This window comes from Aedes aegypti, chromosome 3 (assembly GCF_002204515.2).
Source record: "Aedes aegypti strain LVP_AGWG chromosome 3, AaegL5.0 Primary Assembly, whole genome shotgun sequence".
Classification (NCBI taxonomy): domain Eukaryota; kingdom Metazoa; phylum Arthropoda; class Insecta; order Diptera; family Culicidae; genus Aedes; species Aedes aegypti.
Genome location: NC_035109.1, coordinates 25,491,669 through 25,516,003, shown reverse-complemented (window position 1 = coordinate 25,516,003; position 24,335 = coordinate 25,491,669).

The window sequence follows — 24,335 nt, the reverse complement described above, 5'->3', positions numbered from 1 at the left end:
TTTTTCAGTATTTCGGATTCCTTGGGGAAACATAAAAGTTCAAAAGTTTCAACGGATACTTAAAATAATTTGCTCCAGAATTTGCTCCAGGAAATCCTTGTGATTTCTATAGCTACTACCTTCAGTAATTTCCTCGGGTATTGCTTTGATTTTTTTTTTCCAAAACTATTCAATTATTTCTTCCAAATATTTTTTCACTAAGCCTTCAAGCGAATTCTCCAGTTTTTACTCTAGAAGATCTCCCAAAGATTTCTACAGGATTTATTCCGAGGAAATTTACAAAGGTTTATTCCAGAGTTTAAAAAAATAACATGAGGGTGTTTTTCAAGAAACCATGCAAGAATTCCTTTGTTTGTACATCCATGAAAATCCTTCAATATTTTGTCCACGTTTCCTCCCAGAAATCCAAAATTCTATGTGGGATTCTTCGAACAAAGAAAAGAAAATCTCAAAGAATTATTGTAGGAATTTCTGTAGAAAGGAATCTCTAAAGCAATTGTTGAAGGTATCTTTAGAGATATCCCTAGTTGAAATCATATATAAATCCTGAAAGATAATTTTAAAGGGAATCCCTGGAAACTTCTGGAGGAGTTATTGATTGAAGAAGACGTTTTGATCGTGAGGCTTGGAGGAAGTTCCAGGGAAATCGATGGATGAATCACTGAATAAAGTTTTGAAGGGGTTAGGACCTTCTTTAAAAATTTATCAATGAATTTTTGGAGGAGTTAAGATGATTTCTGGAATAGTCTTTGCATAAAATCTATTTCCGATATTCTTTTTCGAAAAATCTAGGTTGCATTCTTGAGGTAAACTAAATAAAATTCTTGAAGAAATTCCCAAAGAAAATCCGTGGACAAATTCCTTTGGAAATGATCACTAAATGAACTCTTGGTTCCTGTTTGGTCTCTACTCAGCCTCTTTTTGGTTACTTTTAGGTCTCGTTTTGGTTTCTTTTTTCTGGCAAGAGGTCTCTAATTTCCTATTTTTAGGGCACTCAATCGCTATCAGCTTTGAAAAGACGAATCTTGTGAAAATAACCGGCATGAAAATGAGGGGATTATAAGCAGAAGAGTGTCAATGATAAAAACCTAGTTTAGAGAAAATCTACTTTGAAGTATTCTCAGCAATTTTTCATTCTATAAAAATTGTATGACAGTCAAAAAATACAACTCAGTCTTCTAAGAATTATGTCATTTTTCTGTTGAGCGGAAAAATCACCTGAGAATATCGTTAAAATGCTTGGAAACAGTAGAATTTCCTCAACTCAACTCAAAACCGTCAAAAATGTAACAAAACTTCCAGTCTAGGATTTCAAACGGATACAATTTTTCTAAGCTTCACTGTGCACACAATATTTGCCAACGTTTGTCCTACCCATGGTTTCGAACATGGACGCGCCTCTGATTGTAGCCAAATATGAGCTCAGTAGCTTTCTAAAAACAACCACTGTCGAAGTGAATCAAAAGTGCCAAGAATTGGATCCGGCTCCTATATATGAAAATTTATAATGCCCAACTGTCTTGGACGTCTCTTGAGTGGTTTGACGATTTCAATTGATGATTTGGCTTTTCTAACTATGATTTTTATGAGTTGTCCGGAATTCGAATCTAAGTGTCCGGAATATGAGGCAAAAGTAAAAAATCGTCCGGAATAAGAAAAATGAAGAGTCAACACATTTATATTTATTTAAAATTATTCATGTTACGGAATCAAAATCTTTACTCGCGGTTCGAAAGTTAAGTGTTTTGAAGGCTCAATAATGCAGGGGAATCATGCATTTTATATGATTTTTGAAGAGTTATACGTAATATGAATCAAAACGGTAATTGCTTGTTGAACAATATAGTTTGAATATTTCATTTCGTGAAAATAAAAACATATTTTTAAACTGTGTGTGTTACAACATTTCTGAGAATAGTTTAAAAATCAGCGGTTCACCTTTTGCAAGTGATCAACGTTGCTTGAAAAACTGTGGCCTAATGATAATGTAGAATAGCAATAATAGTCTTACAACTGACCCACCGCTGATTTCTTATGATTCTTCTTACGTAGCCATCTCCGTTCTGAGATGCAGTAAGTAGATTAATAGCCCCAGTTACGCAATATGAGTTAATAACTCTCCGTGGCACCACGCGACGATAAGATCACATCGCGATGAACTGCAGCGGATATTAACTAGCATCTCGTTCGCCACTGTCGACTTTTTCCTATGAATCACCACCAGTCAATTTGTCCGAAGAGCAAAACACATCTCAGCTGAGAATTGTTATGAAGCTGTGCTCCTCCTGCGAAACGGCGCTCCTCCAAGGCTTGCCCTATTCGGACAAACCCGATAGATTAGGGTTTCCTCCACGCGCGCCCGACAGGTATCCATAAATCTCACAATAATTCCCCATCCGGTGTGTCAAACCGTGTTCTGCTCTGAGCCCTGGGACCTGAAACCGAAACCATAGAATACAGAGGCAGAGCAACCTTGACTTAGTAGCCGATGTAAGTAAATTACACAAACACATGTGTTTCCTCGCATCTCGGGCCTCCCCCACCGACGGAGGGGCAGCTCTTCTATGGGTATGGCCCTATTGAACAGGTTGACCGGTAAACGGCGTGTTGTTTGATGGAGCGCCCATTGTCTGCCCGGTTGGAACAACAGTACAAACGGTCGACCCGTTGTTGTCTTTTTCCACTTAACCCTTTCAGGACGACTTTTTAAATGTTACAGGAAAAGCAAAATATACAGTACTAGTAGTTTACGTAACAAGTTGCAGAATGATGATTTTTACAGTACAAGTCGTACATTTATACAACGAGGCTTGCTCTCACGGCATAAAAATTAACAAGGCAGGCTCTTTACTGATGTAAATATCAAGTTTGATTGTAAACATGTGACGTCACTCCTATCGTACCATATATCTTCCGGACCACTAGATCATTTTTTTCGCAAATTTGTTCGAGGTGGATAGGAATGGCGTCGTCAAGTAGCTGTCAGTTTTCGGAATATAACACCTTCTTAATTTTGTCCACCGTGGCTTGCTCTTAATTAGCCCAGAATACTTTAACTTTGCATTGAGTATATCCGTCCTGAAAGGGTTGAGCTGTACAATGCAGCCTCCACATCGCAGCACCAGCCACCAACACGGGATGGATGAAGGGGTTTTTGTTCCACCCGCGCTCAACCTTGGGGTCCTAATTACTCCGCTTTTTTCTCCGAGCCTCTCTTCATTACCATTAAACACGATATGCGCTGCGATGCGGCGGCACATGGCATGCTGAGGTACGAGGGCATACAAATTTCATATGCGGGCCTCGCGAGAGACGACGACGACGGCGACGCACCATCAGTTAACAAGATGCGAATGAGTCGGCGGCGAAGAGGATGGATTGTGCGAGTTTGCGTTCACGGTGCTCCCTAGCCCGATGTTCTCAAAAAAAAAATGTACATCAAATATGTGCTCACAACTTGATAATGACGCTGCTCTCGAAACTTTAACAAATTCCAATGTTTAAGCACAGGACATTGCGATACCGAAATGCGAAGTAAAATTCGAATCCATGATCATAGAAGATGATCTTAAACTCTTGATCCGTCTTAAAAACGTTAGGAGAAGGCAATTTCAACGCACTTGCGATCTTGCTATGAAAATTATATGGCAGGATCTTCAAAAATAAATGAAATAACGTTCGACTCGATTAAAAAACAACAGTTTTGAAAATAAAATGTCTCTATTGGAATCTGGCTTTGGACCCTTTTGTAAATTATTAAAAATTTTGAAAAAAACTCATAAGCCAATTTGGCATAGAAAGATGAAAACAAATTATTACTATGTAGATTTAAAACCGATTTTATACTAATACAATTTGATTCCACTAGCGTTTGTATCCTTTGACAGATTCGCGTATTTCGACCTCAACTGTAAGGCCGTCTTCAGTGTCGTGTACTAGACTCGGCTTTACAGTTGAGGTCGAAATACGCGTATCTGTCAAAGGATACAAACTCTAGTGGAATTAAATGGTATAGTACTAAATTCGGGTTTTCATTTACTTATAGGTATTCCACTAAACAGCTCGAAGATTTATTATCAAATTATTACTAACTAATTGCCAAAAAGCTCGAAAACTTGCTCTGCTGTTTAACAACCTGCACAATTTTAATTGAGGACTCACTAGTCAATTGAAAATAAATTTACTCAGCATTTGGAAGGCATTCGGGTGGTAAATGACTGGACAATGCGTACCATTGGTACTTCGCGTACCTGCAGGTATAAAATAGACCCCATTTGTGGTCCTTAGCCTCTTGTCCAGTAACTTCTATCCCTACCTCCCCGTGGTGCCGCCTGGGGTACGAGTAACCGTAGGGAAGATCGGGTAACCTTGGTCGTATGCTGACAGGGAAGGGGGGCTCCTCTCTTCTGAGGGTGTAGCTTATCAGAGCGTCTGTTCTCCATGTCAGGAGCGGCTCAAAACAGCGTCTGTTCTCCATGTTAGGAGCGGCTGATCATCGTGCTAGTGCCAGCGTGGGACTCTTAACAGTGCTGTGCACGATGATCCTCCGGCGAGACAGGGGGTTGGTGCAGGCCTTACAAGCCAGCCGTAAAAACCATCAGTACAGGAAGCATACAATGTAAATTCGTACCGGAACAATCGGCATAGACCCAGGCATTGAAAACGGACTAACGATTGGAAACTCGGATCATCGAACTGTAAGTCTCTTAATTTCTTGGGAAGTACCCGCATTCTTTCCGAATTATTGAGGGTCCGCAAGTTCGACATCGTAGCGCTGCAGGAGGTTTGCTGGAAAGGGTCGACGGTACGTACGTATAGGGATGGTTATACCATCTACCAGAGCTGCGGCAACAGACATGAGCTGGGCACAGCTTTTATCGGGATGGGCGAAATGCAGAGGCGCGTGATTGGGTGGTGGCCAATCGACAACAGAATGTGCAAGTTGAGGATCAAAGGCCGTTTCTTCAATATCAGCATAATCAACGTGCACAGCCCTCACCTAGCTGTCATGTCTACCTGTCTCAAGTGATACTAATTACTCTACCTTTTGACTTGGTACCTTTTATCTGTTCGTACCTACGGTAGTTCTGAGCTATAAGTACTGGCTGCAGTTGGCGCAGAAAAGAGAGACTTCCCGAACTGTGGACTGATTAACATATTATTTTATTCTTTATTTACAGGATATAAACTAGCAAATGACGATAAGGACGCTTTCTACGCGCAGCTGGAACGTGAATACGACGGCTGCCCAAGCCATGATGTCAAAATCGTTATCGGAGATCTCAACGCTCAGGTTGGCCAGGAGGAGGAATTTAGACCGATTATAGGGAAGTTCAGCGCTCACCAGCCTAGGAACGAAAACGGCCTTAGACTGATTGATTTCGCCGCCTCCAAAAACATGGCCATACGTAGTACCTACTTCCAGCATAGCCTCTCGTATCGGTACAACTGGAGATCACCCCAACAGACTGAATCGCAAATCGACCACGTTTTGATCGATGGAAGACACTTTCTCGACATTATCGACGTCAGAACCTATCGCGGCGCAAACATCGATTCGAACCACTACCTAGTGAGGGTTAAAGTGCGCCAACGACTTTCCGTTGTGAACAACATTCGGTACCGACGCCCGCCACGGTACAACCTGGAACGACTCAAGCTACCCAAAGTCGCAACTGATTACGCGCAAAGCCTTGAAGCTGCGTTGCCGGAAGAGGGAGAGCTCACCGAATCCCCTCTTGAGGACTGCTGGAGTAGTCTCAAAGCAGCCATTAACAACGCAGCGGAAGGTGCCGTTGGGTTCGTGGAAGGAAATCGACGAAACGGTTGGTTCGATGAGGAGTGTCGGACGGTTTTGGACGAGAAGAATGCAGCGCGGGCGATGATGCTGCAGCAAAGCACCCGTCAAAACGTGGAACGATACAAACAGAAGCGAAGACAGCAAACCCATCTATTCCGGGATAAAAAGCGCCGCCTGGAAGAGTTGGAGTGCGAAGAGATGGAGCAGCTGTATCGTTCTCAAGACACGCGTAAGTTCTACAAGATATTCAATGCATCCCGCAAAGGCTTTGTGCCGCGAGCCGAAATGTGCCGGGATAAGGATGGAGGTATCTTGACGGACGAACGTGAGGTGATTGAAAGGTGGAAGCAGCACTACGATGAACACCTAAACGGCGCAGAGGAGGAAGATCAAGATAGCAGGAGGAATGGCTTCATCAGTACGGCGGATGAAGGAGACGTACCAACTCCCACAATAGGTGAAGTTAAGGATGCTATCAAACAGCTCAAGAACAACAAAGCAGCTGGAAAGGTTGATATTGGAGCGGAACTTATTAAAATGGGCCCGGACAGGATGGCCACTTGTCTGCACCGATTGATAGCCAGGATCTGGGATTCAGAACAGCTACCGGAGGAATGGAAGGAGGGAATAATATACCGAATATACAAAAAGGGTGACAAGTTGGAATGTGAGATCACCATTCTTAACGCAGCCTATAAAGTGCTTTCCCAGATCATCTTCCGCCGTCTTTCGCCACTGGCAAGCAGATTTGTGGGAAGTTATCAAGCCGGTTTTGTGGACGTGCGATCGACGACAGACCAAATCTTTATGTTGCGGCAGATCCTCCAAAAGTGTCGCGAATATCAAGTCCCTACGCACCACCTATTCATCGATTTCAAAGCGGCCTATGATACCATCGACCGCGAAGAGCTATGGAAGATTATGGACGAGAATGATTTTCCCGGGAAACTGACTAGACTGATCAAAGCAACGATGGATATTGTACAGTGCTGTGTGAAAATATCGGGTGCATTATCGGACCCGTTTGAAACACGCAAAGGACTTCGACAAGGCGATGGTCTTTCCTGCCTCCTGTTCAATATTGCGCTAGAAGGTGTTATGAAACGGGCGGGCCTCAACATGCGGGCACGATCTCCAATAAATCCAGTCAGTTCATCTGCTTTGCTGACGACGTGGACATTGTCGGAAGAACGTTCCAGGTGGTTTCTGAACAGTATACCAGGCTGAAACGTGAAGCAGATCGGGTTGGATTGAAGGTAAATACGTTGAAGACGAAATATCTGCTGGCTGGAGGAACCGAGCGCGATAGAGCTCGCATTGGCAGATGCGTGATGATCGACGGGGATGAGTTCGAGGTGGTGGACGAATTTGTCTGCCTCGGATCATTGATAACGTCGGATATCAACTGCAGCAGAGAAATTCGAAGATGTATCATTGCCGGAAGTCGTGCTTACTAAGGACTCCACAAGACCTTGCGGTCTGGTAAACTTCACTTCCGTACTAAGTGTACCATGTCAAGACGCTAATAAGACCGGTAGTCCTCTACGGGCATGAGACGTGGACAATGCTCGAAGAGGACCTGCAAGCGCTAAGAGTTTTTGAACGACGTGTGCTTAAGACGATCTTTGGCAGAGTATGTGAGAACGGCGAATGGAGGAGAAGAATGAACCACGAGCTTGCGCAACTCTACGGTGAACCCAGTATCCAGAAGGTCGCCAAAGCTGGAAGGGTACGATGGGCGGGACACGTTGTGAGAAAGCCGGACAACAATCCCGCAAAAAATGGTGTTCATCTCAAATCCGGCCGGTACAAGACGAAGGGGAGCGCAACGAGCTAGGTGGTTTGACCATGTGGATCTTGGAAGTGTGGGGCGATCGAGAAACTGGAGGTTAGCAGCCATGGACCGAGTTAATTGGCGTAACATTGTGGCGCAGGTCATGTCTTGAAGGACGTAAAGCCAGCAAAAGTAAGTAAAGTAAAAGTAAGTTGGAAGGCATTCCCAATCAAGAGAACGTTTTCGAAAATTACTGGGGGACTGATTTAAGAGCGGCGGCGACACGGAACCGGATACCTCGGTTGTTGCTGCGGTACGGTCTCGAGAGAGATTTCAGTAGGTTCAGGCAGCTAAGACAGTTGGCTCTGACTGCTTCACAGTGGGGCTTGAAGGCCGCGGTCTTTGGCTGTCTCACGAACATGGATAGCTTAGTTGTTGATGACGATCGGAGGCCCACTGACCATATGTCCAGATGAGCATATGTGGCACCGAATGCTCGTTGAAGCCGACATGGTAAAACCAACGGAGGTGGCCCATTTGGCTACTCGAGAGACGGCTGTTTGGGCTTTTCTGCGTGTAGCTGCGATTGTCCGTCTAGACACTACTATTAGTATATCGTCCGCGTATACAAATATTTGGACTCCGGTAGGGAGCTCATCGAAAACGCCATCCATCATAATCAGGAACGGGGTTACCGATATGACGGAACCCTGTGGAACACCGGTTTCCTCCTTAAAGGATGCAGACTTTGTGTCCCCTATGACTACCCTGAAGAAACGGTTTGTTAGAAAATTTCGAATGAAATGCAGAATATGACCGGTTAGGCCCCAGCTGACCAGCTTTTCTAGCACGAAAGGCGTCCAAGGCTTTCGAGATGTCCAACGAGATCATCTCGGTGTGATAGTTCTTATCTTTCGCTTCTTGCAAGACCTCGCCATGGGCCGCAAAGTAGATATTGCTTCCATACCCCGGCTTAAAGGCGTGGTGCGTTAGTCGGCGGTTTACCATCCTCTCTACTACCTTCGAAAGGCAGTAAGTGAGGGATATTGGCCGGTAGCTTGCTGAATCCCGCATTTGATTTCCGATTTTCGGGATAGGCACGACGAGGGGGTAAGTGTTGCAGGTCCACAAGTTGTTAATCAGCTCGATCAGTACTAGTTTCCCTGGTCCATCAAGCCTCTTCAACATAGGGTAAACAATGTCATCGGGACCGGCTGACTTGCCTTTACTTCGGCTAAGAGCGTACTGCAGCTTTCTTACCGGGAATGGTTGGCTGATGAAAAGTTGGGTGTTGCTCTCAGGTACGTTGAAGTTGACTATGTCATCACTCGTGACATCAGATCGTCGAATAAACTCCGGATCGTAGCTGTTGAAGGCAAAATGATCAGCGAAGTATTTGCCAAGACCATTCACTATGGCCGTTGGTTCCGCAGTAAGGTTTCCTTCGATAATGAGTGTGGGCGGAGCGGCGACTCGTTTGCCACTAAGGGCATTAACTTTGGCCCAAAGATCGGCTGTTGTTTGTGTAGCATTAACACTGTCGAGAAAGTCTTCCCAACAAGCTCTTTCAGCGTCCCGTATGACTTGCCGACATTCGTTTTGCTAAATCATAATTCAACAACACAACAAAAATGGATTGGATAAATATATGCGTAAATTGCGAAAACTACTATTATAACAAACAATAGGGTCCTAAAGGCCTGTCCCAATTTTAGAGCCAAACGCTTACATTCAGGCCAGAAACACATGTTTACTCAATTTTTTAATGTTTTTCTTTTGTTTAAGTCCAAATTTTTTTTTTTTTAGATTTTGTCACACTCTTTGGCATAAACTCAAATTTTGGGTGTATTTTGCTTTCCGTGTCCCTTCCGAAATGTCAGATAGGAACAACCCCAGTGTTAAAACTAAAAGCCCTGTGGTGTTTTTGTCGATTAAGCGAACGTCAAACATGAACAAAAGTGTCAAGGTTCATTTATGGACCCAAATTTTAAATTAAAGTTTAAATATGATGTAGCCGTTATTTGAGCGGGAAAAATTGCCAAAATAGTTGCAGTTACATGGTCTTTCGTGTCATTGAATAAAAACAAGATTTCATTAAACATTTTAGGACCCAATAGACCATTTCCGTGAAAAAATATTATTTGCTCATAAGCTTTCTATTAATTTACTGGACAAACTTTCCCAAGGGACCCATATGTTTTGTGGCCTCTAACTATTGAAAAACAACGAAAAACTGGCGGCACAGTAGTTCACCCCACGGTCCCCTACAATTTATATCTCTCCGACGTTTTTGGGAACCCCTTTTTACTCTATGAATTTATCTCCACGTTGTGGTGAATATTAATCAGCTGTTCCTCCGCGGTCTCCACTTTGTTGCTCTTTGGATTCAGATGTGTTTGTTCTGTTTTGGCATGGTGCATGGTGACAAAAACTTTGCTATCTCTGTTGCTCTCTCATCATGGCCAATTGACTGTCCTGCTTTTTGACATTTCCTGCAGGAATTGTTTACATTTTTGTATGGAGTTGACATTTACTGCAGGAATCGTTGACTTTGGATTTATTCGAAGTTTCGAGGTTTAGTCAAGCGTGAAACGATCTATCTCCTCCTTTGATGCAACTTCTATGGTGGCAGGAATTCCCACATCCATCCCAGGAAACCACCTTGGTGCTGGTCGTCAACATATCTATATTTACAGGTTCCACCATATTGTGCTCTGCAAGATAAATCCACGTAATGCGATTATCTGAAAATGTCGATATACGGTCGCAGTAGTAATGAAAATCACCAAATGTTTTAGATTTAGTAAATTTGAAATATTTGTGTCCTTGAACGACGAAAAAATCCAAGCCTACTTGAATTTTGACGTTGCGTTTGAATTGCGCGCATATCTTCTGCGCGTTACCGCCGCCGCTGGATGTGGATTTAATATAAGCGCCGCAATATAGGAAACATAGTTTAATTGTATTCGAAAGGCGAATACATATTTCCCCGTTTTTTTACTCCCCAAAACATTTGCCACCATCGAAGTTCAACTAATTTGAAGGGGGAAGAGAACCATCCACAACCATCATAAAGATCCTCCATATCCTTCGCATGAAGCTGTACTCCGGATGAATAGTTCTCCAAACAGGGTCTTGCTCTCTTGGTTTTGTAATCAGATGAAAACTGACGACGGAAATTCCACTGCGTGGGAGCAAATCATTTTCTGTTTGCCCTCTACTGAAAAACCGGAAGAGTTCCTGTGCCGAGGTTGCAGGAGCTCCTCGTTTGCCATATTCGAACTAGGTCCAGCTTCCATGGGTACCAATTATCGAGAAATATGCTACAGTGGAGTAAAATCTTCGTGGCTATTTTCCGCCGATCGCAAAACCGAAAGAGAACAGGACCAAAGGGACCCTTGTCGAGGAATATCGCGGAGCACCACAGCAGCTTCAGCCAAGGAAATGAAGGCGATGTATAGGATTCCGTACTGGGATGTTCTTATGATCCCGGTAGCGGTCCGTATTCCGTTTTGGGATGTTCTTATGATTCCTGTAACAATTTGAGGTTCCATGTTGAGTATGTTTTGTTGTGTGCTGGAATTTGACATTTCATCATGTCTACAAACATTCAACGCAGGGGTGTTATGGAACATTGTGGAAAAATCTCCACTCTGTATGCCCATAGGGTTGAAACAACTGTGCCGCACGACGATTTTAAGCTCAAAATGTGGTGAATTTTCAAGTTTTCAAAAAATTGTAAGAAAATCAGGACTGCATATAAACAAAATCAAAAAGCGTCAATAATCATTAAAAACAATCTTCTATTGAAGAAAAATATAAAAACAGGGGGTAAGGTTTGACGGAAATGGTCTATTGTGGTTTGTCATTGACAATATTTGAACATGAATGACGGTATTAGAATGCCTCATTATTCTTTTCGCAATTTGTCATCGTAATAAAGGGCAAACACGAAATTATTGCGACACTGAAAATGTTATGCCAATTTTCTTATAATGTTTAAAATCAAACCAAAGTTTTAGTGTAGTTTTATACATATACTTACTTCAAAAATCAAAAAAAAAGTTAATCGATGGAACCTTGAGTGTGAAATTGAAGACATTTTCACTTGATGCCCTCCATCAAAGTCTTTACAGTGTCATACGGTACTAGTTTCTCAGTTTTTTTTTTTTTCATTTTCTTAACATGTCGTTCTCGTCTTCGACTGTCTTCTTGCTCTTCCGAAGTTCCCGCTTCATTATTGCCCAGTACTTCTCCACCGGGTGCAGCTCCGGACAGTTTGGCGGATCCATGTCCTTTGGAACAAAATGGACAGAACTGGCCTCATACCACTCCAGAACACTTTTAGAATAGTGGCATGATGCCAAATCTGGCCAAAATAGCGGAGCTTCGTCGTGCTGCTGCAAGAACGGCAAAAGGCGCTTCTCGAGCCACTCAGATTTGTAGATCTCGCCATTTACTGTGCCCTTTGTCACGAAAGGCTCACTCCTCAGTCCGCAAGAGCAGATGGCCTGCCATATGAGATATTTGGAGGCGAACTTCGACATTTTCTTCTTCTTAAATTTGTCGTCCACATCGAACTTGCTCTTGCCGGTGAAAAACTCCAACCCCGGAATTTGCTTGAAATCGGCTTTTATATACGTTTCGTCGTCCATCACACAGCAGCCATATTTTGTCAGAATCTTCTCGTAGAGCTTCCGTGCCCAAGTTTTAGCCGTCGATTGTTGCCGCTCATCGTGGTTCGGGAAGTTCCGTACCTTGTATGTATGTAGTCCAGCTCTCTTCTTTGCATTCTGGACGTAGCACTGCGACATGCCGATCTTTTTAGCCAAATCACGGCTTGAGACGTTGGGATTTGCTTTAATCATCCGCTTCACCTTTCCCTCCGTCTTTTTGTTCTCCGGTCCCGGTTTTCTTCCTGCTCCTTTGCCGTGGTCTACCACTCCTGGAACCGCTTCAACACTCTGGAGACAGTTGAATGGTGAATGTTCAACATTTTTCCCAACTGCCGGTGCGACAGGTCAGGAAATTCCAGGTGTTTGGAAAGAATTTGTTCTCTCGATTCGCGTTGGTTCACCTCCATTTTCGTTGAATCGAAAAACACGACTTCGAGTTTGACAGCATGTAAACAATACACATCAATTAGAAAGTGTGCAAAATTTGGTTGATTTTCAGCCAATGGTAGAAAAGTTATGCCCTGTTGAATGTGGCGCAATAATTTCGTGTTCGTCCTTTAGGCTGTTTTTCATCACGCCAACCCGTCATGGAATGGTCATTGTCGTATGAGTTTATTACCTAACTGAAAAGCGCTTGGTAATGACTCATTACGCAACTCATTTTATTTGCGTAATGATTCATTACGCATCGCTTTTCAATAACGTAATGAAGTACTTGTACATTATATAAATATTATTATTGGAAGAAATGTGAGAGGTGCTCTTAAGATTTATGTAATTATGATTATTAGGACAAAATTGAGGCTTAAGAGAGTTCAATAAGTTGTTCTTCCTACTGTGGGTCTGGAATCTTCAGCTGGAAATTCAATGACTTCTCCTGCCGTTATTCGCACTGAACTCGAAACAGACGACGAGCGAGGTTCTGGGCGCACATCAACGCTGTTGTGTAATTTCTCATAATCTAGCTGCTCATGTTTTTTGATACACTCATAAAAATGCTTGAAAGCTTCTTTGCATCTTGCCTTAGATTTCCCCGGTAGGAGACCAGCCAAAGCCTTTTACGCTGCCGACTCAATATCAATCAGAATCGGAATCGCTTCTTCTTCATCTTCTTGGTATAACGTCCTCTCTGGGACAGAGCCTGCTTCTCAGCTTAGTGTTCTTATGAGCACTTCCACAGTTATTAACTGAGAGCTTTCTTTGCCTTAATTGCCATTTTCGCATTCGTTATATCGTGTGGCAGTTACGATTATACTCTATGCCCAGGGAAGTCAAGGAAATTTCCATTACGAAAAGATCCTGGACCGACCGGGAATTGAACCCAGACACCTTCAGCATGGCTTTGCTTTGTAGCCGCGGACTCTAACCAGTCGGCTAAGGAAGGCCCCAATCGGAATCGCTCATTGTTTTGAATAATTGTGCGGTTTGAAAAATTGTGACAATTGCTCAGTACAACCTGGGTACTATGTTCAGAATTTAGCAGACATGGCTACGGACGGCCATGTGCAAATTGATGAAAAATAGATTTGAATTTACTCCTCAAGTAACCTTTCATGAAATTTCAAAAAAAAAATGTTCGCAACAAGCAAAATTATATCAAGATTTGTTATAAATAACAAATTTTGTTTCATTTTTGTTAGAAGCACTTTCAGTTGATGGAGGAAATTATAACACAATTAAAACAAAATCAACACACAAAAGTTGTTTCAAATTTGTTTGAATTGAAAACTAAATTATAACATAATTTGTTATAAAAAATTCGAAAACAAAGAAAATAACAAATTTTGTTATTATTCAGTTATGAAAAAAAAGAGTTATATTTTGTTTGATTTGAATCATAATGATAATTGCTAACTGCTAACTGAGTAACAAAATCTGTTACAAGTCTGTTGTAATCCACTGGTCGGGTTGTAGGATAAAAGTACGACTCGTGCTATAAATATCTTCATTCTGCACCTTGTTGCGTACACTACTATTATGCTTTTCATGGTTACACCGTAAAAAGGGAGTAACTGGAAATTTTGTCGATTCTCTAACTTAAAAACTTAACAAACGAAACTCTGACCTAATTTTATGTTATATTTGTTCTGATGATCACGATATTTGAGAAACTATTTATTTTTTAATTCTTTTATATTTTTATTTTACTTAAAAAGGTGTAACTTCGAAACGGGACCTAGGAAAATTTTTACCAGACATGTAGCTTAGCCATAGAAAACGGCTGTTAAGCACAGATTTGATAAAAAATTTGAACTAATAACGATCTGGAAAGCACCGGGTCGTTGCGTTGCGCTTGTATATCGCTTCAGCTTCGCGTCGTCGTCACACCTTCGCCCCAGTCGTCAGAGCCAGAGAGCTTGCGACTTGTGGGAGTAGGTATATCGCGAGCGCGCGAATGTGAATAGGTAGATGGATGGATGGATGAATGAATGGGAAATGAATGAATGATATTATGTAAATATTGATGCAAATTAGCATAATTTATCTGCACGCTTGGTTCGCTTTTACAGGCACGTCATCGAAGGCTTGCTCGTTTCGTTGTTTGTTTGCCTCCCGGTCGAGTGTGCAGTCAGTGAGTGTAGTGGTGTGACAAGTTGCATTTCAGTCATATACGGGAGGAATCGGAAATGTGGGACTCTTTTCCTAGCACGTGACTTATGGGAAACTCTTGTTATGTAACAAATTTAAATTGATTCAAAGGATGAATGGAGTGTTCAGCGATCAACTGTCTGTCTACCATGAAAGCGCAACGGCTTTGTCTGGGTCCTCTGCTGAATACTACATTTGCTTGTCGCTCTTCCGGCATTCTTGTAACGTGACTAGCCCAACACAGCCTGCCGTGATTTATATATATGATAATATCCACTTATTTATATACTTAGAATATATACTTGTTCAACTCGCGATTCATTTGATGGCGTCAGTTTCCGTGAAAATTGTTATTTGCAATCAAACTTTAATGCATAATAATACGTCATGCTTGTAAAATTACGTCTCATATGACAGAAAAGTTTTGGGATCAGAACAAAAACAAATTCAATGTGACTGAAGATAAAAAAAAATAAAGTCGTTTACTTGCTTTAATATGTCGCACACATTTAACGTTAATTTACATGATTTTTCTAAGTTTATACATATTAACTTTAGGGGGGCAAGATCCGCCATCAATTTAAAAATTTTCGAGCAATTTTTTCGTTTAAAATCAACAAAACTTACATGAAAGAGTGTTCACTGTATTCTATTCTCCAGCCGAAACACAATGAACATATTTGCAGCGAATAAATTTCACTTTTTACCTGGCTTAGAGAGTTAATAAATAGGATTAAGTGCATGCACAAAATCTTTAGCTTTTCTGATACTCATAAATATAGTGATGGTCACATCTTAGAAGCAAAGCTGCCTAAGACGTTGTTGATTAAATAAATGTTTAAAACTGAATCCATTTCATGTGTGCCGAAATTTGAAGCGATGGTGCCCAAATTACCCTCATCAAGAAGGTCCTCACGTGTGCAACAGTTTACCCGAAAGCTCATATATTCCAACGCTACCTACTTATCATTCTCCGCTTTCCAACCCCAGCCCCCCATATACCTTCACAACCATCCAGAAGCATTCGTTGACCCGCTTCGGACTCATCACCACTACCGCCCCACCAGCCCTCATCCCCGCCTTCGGCTATCGTCCGTTATGAGACAGTTTTATTTAATTCTTTCCTTTTATAATTTTTCTCTTTATTGTTATTGCCGCGTTCACATACGTATGCACTTACCGACCGAAATGCACATCCTGATGTACATTTACTTTTTATATGTAAATGCCCTTCTCGGTAGGGTGTCCCAGAAAAAAATCAGTGTTCTAAAAGTCATGGTGCTCTACCCTAGATCGAAAAATGTGCTTATTCATAACGTTTTATCAACTTTAAAAGAAATTTTTAGACTTACAGAACTTTTTTAAACCTGTTGAATGCCGATTTTAACATTTTTTTATTAAAAAAAAAAAATTTAACATATACGTACAATTTATATTCAAAATTTTGAAAACCCAGACGGGGCTGGTGGTCCAATGGCTACCGTTTCTGCTTCATAAGCAGAATGGGTTCAATCCCAGGTCCGTCCCTTTCCTCATACTTTGTAGTTGTATTTTCACTTATTTTTGTGTGCCATTCTTAATATATCACAGTTGATCTATCACAGTCCATAGCACTTACTAGAACCCGAGGCGGCAAAAATACGTTTCCCTCTGTTTCCCTATGCTTCCATTCTATCATCATTATAGCACGTCTTTCCTTACGCCTGATACATAGGCAGTCTGCTAACCAAACACCAATTATACCAACCCTATGCCTTCCCGCATGAACTGGCGTAGACGCAGTGGTATATACGGTCTACTGTGGGAGCCAGTTTAATGCATCATCAATTGATCCCCCTTCCCCTCATTGGTCTGCATTCTGACGTGGCAGATGCCATTATCGCCTAAAAATAAGTAGAAGATCATCAGCACTTATACACTGAGGGTGTCTGTAAGTCCCAAGCAGTCGTCTGGTTGGTTCCTTGTGTAAGTGCAGCTGATCTGGCGATACTGGAGTAACAACCACGGGCGGCCAATCGAGTTCAAGCTCAATTTCAATTCCAACTCCTGAAAACTCAATTTGATAGTACTATGAATAATATTTAGAAAAAGATTGAGAAAAAAAATATTAACAGGGGACTGAGAAATTGGTGTTTGAGTAAATGAGAAGAATATCACTACATTCAGGGGTTGAATTCTGAGAAAAGTGAGAGTATCTCTCACTTATCGCTCTCTGTAACAATCATGATCCACAACACATCATGAGAGTCTGATTATCGTCAACTGCTACAGCTCTGATTATATCAGGGGTGCATAATAATATACATCTAAACCAGCTCCAAACCGGAGACACTATTATTATCGGATTTTCGGGGATTGTTTATCATGCCAGTAATGCAGCCCACCTGGAATTTCTCACAGTTTCAACTGGGATTCCATCAGTAATTCCGCTAGAGATCAGAAGTTATTCTAAGGAATTGAACACGAGTTCATCCAGACATTCCTTCAGGAGTACTTCTAAAGATTCAATCATGAATTCCACGAAAGATTCGCTCAGGAGTTCCTTCGGGGTTTTAATCAGGAGTCCCGCAAGGGATTCCATCGGAAGTTCCTCTAGGAGAGTTCTTATATGGATTCCATCACGAATTCCTTCTGGAATTCCTCCAGAGATTCCATCAGGAGTTCCTTCAGGGATTGCACCTGGAACTTATCTAGGGGTTCCATTAGGAGTTTTTTCAAGAATATCATTAGAAATTCCATCAGGAGTTCCTCCGGATTCCATTAAGAGTTTCTCTAGGGATTCAATCAAGAGTACCTTCAGGGCTTCCATCAGAGTTCTTCTGGGGATTTCATTAGAAGAACCTCCAAGGATTCCTTTGAGATTTCTTTCAGAGATTCCACCTGGAATTCCTCCAAAGATTCTATCAGAAGTTCCTCCAGAGATTATATCAGGAATTCCTCGATGAATTCCATCAGGATTCCATCTGGTGATTTCATAAGGAGTTCTTCCAGGGATTCCTACAAGAGTTTTATCAGGAATTCCTCAAGGGATTCCATTTGGAGTCCCTCCAGCGATTGCACCAGAAATTTCTCATGGGATTCCATCAGGAGTATCTCTAGCAATTCCATCAGAAGTTTCTCCAGAGATTTCATCAGCAGTTCCATCAGAGACTTCACATGGAATTCTTCCAGGGATTCTATCAGGAATTCCTGGAAGATTTAAGAGATTCTATTAAAAGTTCCTCTAGATATTATATCAGGAGCTCCTCGATGAATTCCATCAATATTTCTTCTAGGAAGAAGCTGATCTAGGAGTTCTATCAGGAAACTTATCAGGAATCCCTACGGGGATTTCATCAGAAATTCCTAAAGGAATTGTATTAGGAGTTCATCTTTGGATTTCATCCGTAGTCACTTCAATGATTCCACCAGGAATTTCTCCAAGGATTCCATCAGAAGCACCTTTTGTGAACTTCTATCAGAGTTCTTCTAGGGATTTCATCAGGAGCTTCTTTAGCGATTCCAACAAGAATTCATTCAGAGATTCCGCCTGGAATTCCTCCAAGGATTCTATGAGGAGCTCCTTCAACGATTATATCAGGAGTTCCTCAAGGAATCCCATCAGGATTCGTTCTAGGTATATAACAAGGAATTCCTCTAAGGATTTCATCAGGAGTTCTTCAAGGGATTTCATTAGGAGTTACTCTAATGATTCCATCAGGAGATCTTTCAAGATTGTCTTTAGAAAATCCTACAAGAACTGCATCAGGAGTTCCTCCGGATTCCACCAGAAGTTTCTCTAGGGATTCAATCAGGAGTACCTTTAGGGCTTCCGTCATAGTTCTTCTGGGGATTTCATCAGGAGGTCCTCCAGGGATTCCTTTGAGATTTCTTTCAGAGATTCCACCTGGAATTCCTCAAAACATTCTATCAGGTATTCCTCCAGAGATTATATCAGGAATTCCTCGAGGAATTCCATCAGGATTCCTTCTGGGGTATCATAAGGATTCCTTCCAGGGATTCCTCAAGGGATTCATCAGGATTCATCAGAAGTTCCTTCAGCGATTGCACCTGGAATTTCTCAAGGGATTCCATCAGGAGTATCTCTAACAATTCCATCAGAAGTTTCTCCAGAGATTCCATCAGCAGTTGTAAAAGAGATTCCACATGGAATTCTTCCAGGGATTCTATCAGGAATTCCTGTAGGGATTCCATCAGGAGTTCTCCAAGGAATTTCATCAGGAGTCTTTCAACAATATCTTTAGGAATTCCTCCAAAAATTTTATCAGGAGTTCCACCAGTGGTTTAATCAGGAATTCTTTTAGGGATTCTATCAGGAGTACTGTAGGAAGAAATATTGAATTTAAATAAAATAAAATAAAATGTTGAAAAACGTGAATGAAAATTTATGACAGTGTTTATAGGATTTACGAAACGAACAAAGAGTAGGATTCTGCAGATAATGATTTTTTTTTTTTTTTTTTTTTTTTTTTATTAGTATCATTACAAACATTACATTCATTTCTTATATCTAGGTGTTCTGTGTTATTTGACAACACTATCATCCTAATTTGGTAAAACAAATTTAAGATTTAATTAACATTTTGTTAACAACATATTACATTTCATTTGCCGTAGCAGTTCAGTTTTTTTTACAGGTGAGTTGATTTCACCTGCTTATAAGAGAAAAAAAAAATGTTTTTAATATACTTAACCTAACTTAACCTAAACATATAACGCATTAATCGTGGCAATAGAAGATTGTAACGATTTTTGCCTGAAATTATTAATGATTGTATTTGACATTTGTTCCAATGTTTCAACATTGGATATTCTATGTAACTCATTGGTACTATACCAGGGAGGAAGCCTCAGAATCATTTTCAAAATTTTATTTTGAATTCTCTGCAGAGCCTTCTTCCTGGTATTACAACAGCTAGTCCATATTGGTACAGCATACAACATGGCTGGCCTGAAAATTTGTTTGAATATCAAAAGCTTGTTCTTAAGACAAAGTTTTGATTTTCTATTAATAAGGGGATAGAGACATTTTACATATTTGTTACATTTGGCTTGAATGCCCTCAATGTGATTTTTGAAAGTTAAATTCTTATCTAGCATGAGCCCTAGATACTTAACTTCATCTGACCAATTTATTGGAACCCCTCTCATCGTGACAACATGTCTACTTGAAGGTTTCAAATAAAGAGCTTTTGGTTTATGTGGGAATATTATTAGTTGAGTTTTGGAAGCATTAGGAGAAATCTTCCATTTCTGCAAGTATGAAGAAAAAATATCCAAACTTTTTTGCAATCTACTACAGATGACACGCAGACTTCGTCCTTTGGCGGAGAGGCCTGTGTCATCCGCAAACAAAGATTTTTGACATCCCTGAGGTAACTCAGGTAAGTCAGATGTGAAAATATTGTATAATATTGGTCCCAAAATGCTGCCTTGAGGAACACCAGCTCTTACAGGAAGTCTTTCAGATCTGGAGTTCTGATAATTAACCTGAAGTGTACGATTTGACAGATAACTTTGAATTATTCTAACAATGTATGTTGGAAAATTAAAGTTTTTTAATTTTACAATCAAACCTTCATGCCAAACACTGTCGAATGCTTTTTCTATGTCTAGAAGAGCAAGACCAGTAGAATAGCCTTCAGATTTGTTGGAACGGATCAAATTTGTTACACGTAAAAGTTGATGAGTGGTCGAATGTCCATGGCGGAATCCGAACTGTTCATTGGCAAAAATTGAATTTTCGTTGATGTGGGCCATCATTCTGTTCAAAATAACCTTTTCAAAAAGTTTACTGATGGAGGAAAGCAAACTGATTGGACGATAGCTAGAAGCTTCTGCAGGATTTTTGTCTGGTTTTAAAATTGGAACAACCTTAGCATTTTTCCATTTGTCAGGAAAATATGCTAATTGAAAACATTTGTTAAATATATCAACTAAAAATGATAAGCTACTTTCTGGAAGTTTCTTGATGAGGATGTAGAAAATTCCATCATCGCCAGGAGCTTTCATGTTTTTGAATTTTTTAATAATAGTTCTCACTTCTTCCAAATCAGTCTCCCAGGCATTTTCGAAAACGTTCTCTTGATTGAGAATATTTTCGAACTCCTGAGTAACTTCATTTTCAATTGGACTAGTAAGTCCTAAATTAAAATTGTGCGCACTTTCAAACTGCATAGCAAGTTTTTGAGCTTTTTCGCAATTAGTTAGTAATAATTTGTTTTCCTCTTTCAATGCCGGTATTGGCTTCTGAGGTTTTTTCAAGATTTTCGATAATTTCCAAAAGGGCTTAGAGCCAGGGTCCAAATGAGAAATTTTATTTTCAAAATTTTTGTTTCTTAATTGAGCAAAACGTTTCTTGATTTCTTTCTGCAAATCCTGCCATATAATTTTCATAGCAGGATCGCGAGTGCGTTGAAATTGCCTTCTCCTCACGTTTTTAAGACGGATCAAGAGTTTAAGATCATCGTCTATAATCACGGATTCAAATTTTACTTCACATTTTGGAATTGCAATGCTCCGGGCTTCAACAATGGAATTTGTTAAAGTTTCAAGAGCATTGTCAATATCAAGTTTTGTTTCTAAAGAAATGTTAACATCAAGATTAGAGTCAACATACGTTTTATATATATTCCAGTCGGCTCGTAAATAATTTAAAGTGGAGCTGATAGGATTGAGAATCGCTTCTTGGGATATTTGAAATGTAACAGGGACATGATCAGAATCAAAATCAGCATGAGTAATAAGTTGGCTACAAAGATGACTAGAGTCGGTTAAGACCAAATCAATCGTAGATGGATTTCTAGAAGAGGAAAAACATGTGGGGCTATCAGGGTATTGAATTGAGAAATATCCTGAAGAGCACTCATCAAATAAAATTCTGCCGTTGGAATTACTTTGAGAATTATTCCATGACCGATGTTTGGCATTAAAATCACCAATGACAAAAAATTTTGACTTATTGCGAGTCAATTTACGCAAGTCAGTTTGGAGCAAATTAACTTGCTGCCCAGAGCATTGAAAAGGCAAATAGGCAGCTATGAAAGTATATTTACCAAACTGTGTTTCAACAGAAACACCTAAAGTTTCAAAAACTTTAGTTTCAAATGATGAAAACAGTTGATGTTTTATACGCCTATGAATGATGATTGCAACTCCCCCACATGCCCCATCAAGTCGATCATTACGATAAACAAAAAAGTTAGGATCTCTTTTGAGTTTAGATCCAGGTTTTAAATACGTTTCGGTAATAACTGCTATATGCACGTTATTAACCGTAAGAAAATTAAACAGCTCGTCCTCTTTACCATTCAGAGAACGAGCATTCCAATTTAAAATATTTAAATTATTATTTGGATCCATTAGAAAAACGTAATCCAATAACAATTTGATTTGTAAATTTTACACCTACTTGGACTGCTTCAGTCATAGTGGTGGCTTTGAACATTGCATCAATCATTAGATTCAATTGTTCAGTTAGAAAATTAAAATCAGAGGCAGACATGTCATGTGATTTCCCATTAGAATTTTCGGTAGACGAAGAAGCGGAATTACCTGTGGCGGTAGGGTTTTTTCCATTTGATTTGAAACAAGTAGAATGGGTACCCATGGATCGAGCAGGGGAGGAGTTCGAATTTCCTGCTACGATATCGGCAAAGGATTTACCGTGGGTAGATACATTCGAAATAGAAAGATTCGAACGGCTACCCGACGGATTAAAATTTGTTTGTGAATGAGCATGATTATGATCTTCCTGATGGGTATGATTCATGATCAAGCGATCGTTAACTGAAAAATGAGCATTGTTCGATACTCTACCAGGCAAATTCCGGAAACGACCGTTATCGTAACGGATATTATCTTTCATCTGCCTGGCACGAGCCTCAATGACCTTTTTGCGTGAAGGACAATTCCAAAAATTGGACTTATGGTTAGCCCCGCAATTACAACATATGAATTTGGTGGTATCTTCCTTCACTGGACAGACGTCTTTGGCGTGAGAAGAACCTCCGCAAATCATGCATTTAGCATCCATGCGACAATTTTTTGTACCATGACCCCACTTTTGGCACCGACGGCACTGAGTGGGGTTCTGGTAATTTCCTCCAGGTTTCTGGAAATGTTCCCATGTCACACGGACATCAAACAAAAGTTTTGCTTTTTCTAAAGCTTTAATATTATTTAGTTCTTTTTTGTTAAAGTGAACTAAATAAAATTCTTGAGAAAGCCCTTTCCGAACAAGGCCAGATTGGGTTCTCTTTTTCATAATGATTACTTGGACTGGGGAAAATCCAAGTAAATCATTTATTCCATTTTTGATCTCTTCAGGTGATTTATAGTCACTTGAGAGACCTTTCAAGACAACTTTGAACAAACGTTCAGTTTTGTCGTCATAAGTAAAAAATTTGTGCTTCTTCTCTTCAAGATGTTTGAGAAGAAGCTCACGATCTTTAAGAGTTTCCGGCAAAACGCGACAGTCTCCTTTCTTTGCGATTTGGAAGGAAACCTTGATTCCCCTAATGGAGTTCAAGATCTCCTGCCTAAATCCCCCAAATTCGGAACAACTGACCACGATAGGCGGCACTCTTTGCTTCCTCACTTGAATCAAAGAGCCTGGGCTAGAGGCTGCTTCGATTTGGTGTTCGGAAAATTTGTCAAGAGCATCGAACTGATTGCTCATTTCGATACAATTATTCATTTCACCCTTGGAAGAAAGTTCGCATTCCGAAGAAACGTCCTTTCTTCCATTCTTGCCACGTGTAGTGACAGTTTTAAAACCCACTTTTTTGGAAGGAAGTAGTGAATTCAGAGATTCACCCTTCCTTTTGTTTGTTGTTGATACCATGTTTAATTAATAAACGAAAGAAGACGTGACCTTCGAAAGGTTTTTTCCCAAGACGGTGTCCAAGAAGGATTACCACCGCTAGCTTTCGCCAACGGGTCCAACGAAAAATCGAAGGCACGGGTCCAAACAAGGATCGTAAAGGGATCAATAGTAGAAAAATAGTACTGAAAAGTACTGTTTTAGTAGCACTGAAAAGTACCGTTTTTAATTTTAGCACTGAAAAGTACTGTTTTTGTAGCACTGAAAAGTACTGTTTTATTGCTTTAGGTAGTTTTTAAGAAAACTTCCAAGAGCAGAGAGAATTCGTGTACGCACAGCACGAAGGTACGATGCGCACTGTTGCAGATAATGATGATTCAGCGTGACGACACGGATTGAGCTTCCTCAAACTCGGGTGGCTAGAAAAAGGCAGAACAAGAGAGACAACAGATGGACGTGAATGGAGCGAAAAGAAACAGAAGAGACGTTGGTGGACACGGATTGAGCTTCGTTAAACTTGTGTGGCTAGAAAAAGGCAGAGCAAGAGAGACAACAGATAGATCTGAATGAGGATAAAAGAAACAGAGACATTGGCGGACAGATTGGTTCAATATGTTTGACTTTAGTTTAGAAAAAGGATTCAGTCGAGGAAATACGCGTTGTTGTTAATCG